Below are 5,186 nucleotides of genomic sequence, written 5' to 3' on the forward strand. Positions count from 1 at the left end.
TCACTGAGAGCTTGAGAATGAAGAATATGTTTTTTCTATTCTGCCTATTTAGTTAAACGCGTGCCTACATCAAGGCGAACAGAGCAAAAATACTACTTTATTAACTTACAAAAGCCTCACGGCTTCCATCTAGGAGTGTTACGTGGGGAGACCAGATAATATTTATTTGCGAGAGAACTGCAGCGAAAAATCTACAATATTGGTATTACATAAAGCAATTGAAGATATGCTGTATAAAGTAGGTCGTAGTGATAGATTAATAAATAATGAAAAACGTAGAATAATGTCCTGTACGTGAGTCATACGAGGCACCCTGGTTTGGCGTAACGCCTGGTGCATCTGGAATATGCCGGAAAGATGCGTTCGAGAAGAAAACCCCGATCAATGTGTTTATCTTAACGCCTCCGAGAGCGATGTTTGCGCACTTGCGAAAGAGCGACCGGGGCTCGAGGAGAGGCCTTGACCCGACCTGAAATGGCTAGAAAAAAGAAAGCTTTTCATCATAAAAAAAAAAACTACCAATGTAAACAACACCACACCACGAAAAAAAAAAAGACAACCTTGCTAATGCGTGCCGTCGAATGTGCCAGTGGTGCGGAGTGGTGCCACTGGCGGCGCGTCGAAACATATCCAGAAAAGCAAGCGCAAGGCCACCGGCGTCGCCCCAGAACACCGCTAAAGCGATGACGAGTTCTGACGTCACGCCCACGAGATCTGTGACGCCGCAGTGACGTCACGTGAGGTCACGTGTTAATGTAGCGGTAGCGGCGTCCCGCCAACGCTCGCCAAGCCCCGTCGGCGTTAGCAGACGACAACAGAACCGTATCGCTTCGTAGGCGACCGCTCCGCTGCGTAGTCCTGTGTAGCTGTACGCGCTTCCCGCTGCTCCTACCTGACGTGGGCGCAAAATTGAAGCACTCCACTTTTTTTGTCGCTCTTCTCGTAGTCCCGTGGTGCGCCGCTCCTATTTTGGCGTAGTGTTGTGGGTGCGGAACACCTTTGCGAAAGTTTCTGTGGACCGGTGTTCGCGTAACCCGGCTGTGCTGCGCAGTTTAGAATTTTCTAGAGGCAAGTTGGGGGGCGGCCTTACCGTCACCGGCTGATGTCATCCCCAACGCGACTGGTGCGGCACGAACGGTAGCGCGCGGTAATTCTGCATCTCAGATCCGAAACAACCGTCTCAGAAAGAGCAACGCCAGAAGAAAGCGTCGTCGTTTCAAGCAACACTTCTGGGTCCAACCATCTCCGCCGGCTTTTGTCTCCGCCAAGTGTTTGAGCGAGTGACGGCTGTCAACTCTGACGTACGCGCCAAGAACGTCTGCTTCGTGTAGGCTACTTCGCCTGCAACGGGATTGTGTGTGCTGTCATCTCGCTTCTGGGGACTTCACGCTTTCAAGGGTGAGTCATTTTTTCTATCGATCAAGTAAAGCGCCTCCGCGCGGTCCGTTTTTTTTTTCCGTGAATGTTTGTTTCGTCATGCATGACAGCTTTGGCGTTCGATATCATAGTCGAGCGGTTTTCTTTGTTTCTTGCATCTTTTTTGCGGCATGTGCGCAGCGGGCATGTCCCAACAATAGCGACAGACTCTGCTGTTTTGTGCGTCCGGATGCATAGAGGACAGGTGCCATGCCAACCCTCCGCCCTTCTCCCATCGCTTCCTTACCCTCCGCTAGGAGCGCAGCGGGTGTCTATCACGGTGCGAGGAATGCGCCACGCGCGGTTTTAATGCGGACCCGTCTTTTCCGGCATGTAACGGGCGTTCTTTCCAAGCGGTGAACGACGACACAGCAGGAATAGGTACCTGTCTCTTAGAGGAGAGGAGTAGCGGTCAGGTGTGGAGCTTTCATTGTATTTTTTTTGGGGGGGGGGAGGTGAGAGGGATAGGGGGCATGTAGAGAAGCTGTATAGAGAGGGGTGTCAGTAGGTCAGCAGGAAAGATAATGATGGTTGATGCACATTTTCGCACTAAGATATCTTGGCAAAGGAGTGCCATGAAGTTCCTATTTATCGTATAGCATGGTAACAAAATAATTGGAAGCGAATATTTTGTCGGATGTAGGCTTCTGAATGCAGAAAAAGTTTAAGTGGCCCCGGCGGTCATGGCGAGGTTTCTTAGGTGAAAGCTGTGGACAAGATAAAATCAAAAGTAGCTCATAGAAATCTCTGCGGATTAGACCGAAGAAGAGGTGAACCGGAGATATGCAAGGTAAGATGAAAAATGAAGTGCAGCACTCCGTATATTCTCACACTGCGGAGCAGTTTGGTAGCTTAAACTGCTTGGCTAATACACTAAGAGCAGGAAATTAGACAAGGATAATGCACTAGGTTATGTCCTTGTAAGCTAGTTTTCAGTTTGCATAAAGTGAATAAACTAAACAAATTCTTCCATTCAACGCCAAGCATCGTGAACTTGTTAACAGCGCATCACTTGAAACACAGGACAGGGAAGAAACATAAGAGAAAGAAGCCTTCATGATGAATCCCAACCAACTGGCCCAACTTAGCGTCTTACTGCAACACCTAAACTTCTGGCATACTGACTAGCACAATCGCAGCTGTTTGGGATGACGAGGCAGCTTAGAGATGCGTCCGAAAATAATGGTTCTCATGAAGAAATGACTGACGAAATTGTCTAGCTTCCTGTTTGAACTTTTCTGCAGGAACTGAAGTGACCAGAATTGCCTCTAATATGCTCGTCTTATAGTGATTTCTACTGAATTCACTAGAGGTAACTCGAAACTGAAATGAGATTAAAAAGTTCGCAGGTACAACGTGGCAACAGAAAACATGAGACCAAGTTGATTGGAGGATCATGAGAGAGGCCTTTCCTCAGCACTTGGCGTAGTCAGGCTGATGACGATGGTCATGATGATGAACTTGAAAGTGAAACTCAGAAGAGCATGAAATGTACGGCTAGGGCTTGTGTATTATTGATCTTTAACCTTTTAATGGGTTTCTTTGCGACTTGGCCAATTTTAGTTTCTCAGAACATGTTATCTCGAAGTGGAACGATGACGCACGCGCGCAGGTAATACTTTCCGTTGCGTGGCTAAAACATGAGTGAGTTTTAGAAAGGCGAAAGCTGTAAATAATAGACACAAGTGCGGCTGAAGCTACTAAGCAGCAGCGTAAGCCACACTGACGTGTTGGAGATGAATGTTAACTGAATGAACCTAGAAACAGAGATATGTGCGGCAAATTTGTAGGGAACTTTCTGATAGGGTGTACAACAAACTTTGATTTTGAAGGTTGACTGCAGGACTTGCATGAATTGCAGAAAGTCGGCGTTTTCTTTAAAACATGTTTAAGATGACGTGATTTGTCCGTACAGCTTCATTAATGTTCGCAGCAATGGACAGCCCCGCCGCGGTGGTCTAGTGGCTAAGGTACTCGGCTGCTGACCCGTAGGTCGCGGGTTCGATTCCCGGCTGCGGCGGCTGCATTTCCGATGGAGGCGGAAATGTTGTAGGCCCGTGTACTCAGATTTGGGTGCACGTTAAAGAACCCCAGGTGGTCAAAATTTCCGGAGCCCTCCACTACGGCGTCTCTCATAATCAAATGGTGGTTTTGGGACGTTAAACCTCCCAAATCAATCAAATCAGCAATGACATTTTGTTCATTTTATAGACGGTGGCAATGATAGCGCGTGGCATGACTCAAGTTCAAGTGTCCTGATTACGTAACTGTGAACACTTATCAAGTGATAGCCAAAATGTTCTTGCGGTAGAGAAGGAATAAAAAGACAACCACTTGTTTACTAAGCGGACGTTTACTATATTACCCAGTTCTATTCCGTTTACAGAAATTTATTCTCACCAACACCGACCATCAATTACAATCCGACACAACATCGCGACGGAACACAACCTCCACAGACACAGTGAAAATTCTTACAAGAAGAGATGTTTACATGTGTGCGCAGAATGCAACATACACAGACACACCAAAAATTGTTACAAAAAGATATGTTTACATGTGTACATCACATGGTAAACGAATAACACACAAATGAAGCGTAGATCTATATGTTACGTATTTACATGGTAGTTTCAAGATATTTGTGCGAGTACTAAACAAACATAAACCTACCAAAACCAGGCAGGCCTGAAAACAAGCTTTGTGTTTAGAAAAAGTGCTTAATGATTTAGAATACAAGGTACTTTACTATGGGAGAGCTGAAAGCCGTTCCTTGGGCTTCGCACTGAAGCTTTACACGTGTTTAGAAAAAATTTATTGTCACAGATGTGTTTGAAAAAGTGGGTAACGATTTTGAGTACCTAGTACTCTGCTATGGGAGAGCTGAAAGCCGTCCCATGGGTAGCTAACAGGCCAACAGTCTTGGTAGCAATATTCACTAGGGTGCCACAGTCACTTGAGCCTTCACCCGAAAAGATTTAACAATATTTAACGGTTCATTCGACATATATTGACTGTCCTTCTACTACAACGAACGACTTTTTATTCCGGTGTTCAGTTCAGTTAGCTTGTACTGGTTTTACAAACAGCGTTTTATATAACATTTTTTGGTGTATCAGAACTTCTGATCAGATGATAGCTTGACTTTTTTATCTGCAAGGTGTAGTTTGCCTTTTTACGGCGCGTAGTTGTTTGAGTCATCATCATCATCATCATCATCATCAGCCTGACTACGTCCACTGCAGGACAATGGCCTCTTCCATGTTTCGCCAGTTAACCCGGTCCTGTGCTTGCTGCTGCCAATTTATACTCGCAAACTTCTTAATCTCATCTGCCCACCCAACCTTCTGTCTCCCCCTAACCCGCTTGCCTTCTCTGGGAATCCAGTTAGTTTGACATTGAATACTCAAATAACTTCTCTGGGTAACTAACTGGATTCCCAGAGAAGTTGTTTGAGTATTCAATGTCAAATCTGTTGGAACGAAGGTACCTTGCAGGCTACTGACGGTGCTATGCATGACAAAGTGACCTTTGTGGGCCTGGCAACTAATGTTTTTGTTGCAGTGAAAGCCGAAGGCACACGATTCCCCATTAAATGGCGTGCGCACAGGCATCCATTCATGGGGCAAAGTACACGCGAGAGATAAGCACGTGTCGGGTCATCGTGCCGAGCTCGGCGCCGAACGTGGGCGACTTGTTTTCTTTGAGTGTTCACATATATGTCACTCTTTTCGGGCGATGTCGTTCTGGGGTGGCACGTTGCATTAGTC

The 5,186-nt window shown here is 46.2% G+C and overlaps 1 protein-coding gene across 1 annotated transcript in view; it reads left to right on the plus strand.

Moving 5' to 3' along the window:
- The first annotated feature begins 760 nt into the window (after positions 1–760).
- The window catches only part of LOC119164224 (uncharacterized), a 30,709-nt gene continuing 26,283 nt past the window's right edge, over positions 761–5,186 (plus strand). The window contains exon 1 of the mRNA XM_037416365.2: positions 761–1,398. The gene's annotated coding sequence lies outside the window, so the exon portion shown is untranslated. The remainder of the gene's footprint in view (positions 1,399–5,186) is intronic.

This window comes from Rhipicephalus microplus, chromosome 8 (genome assembly GCF_043290135.1).
Source record: "Rhipicephalus microplus isolate Deutch F79 chromosome 8, USDA_Rmic, whole genome shotgun sequence".
NCBI classification, from domain to species: domain Eukaryota; kingdom Metazoa; phylum Arthropoda; class Arachnida; order Ixodida; family Ixodidae; genus Rhipicephalus; species Rhipicephalus microplus.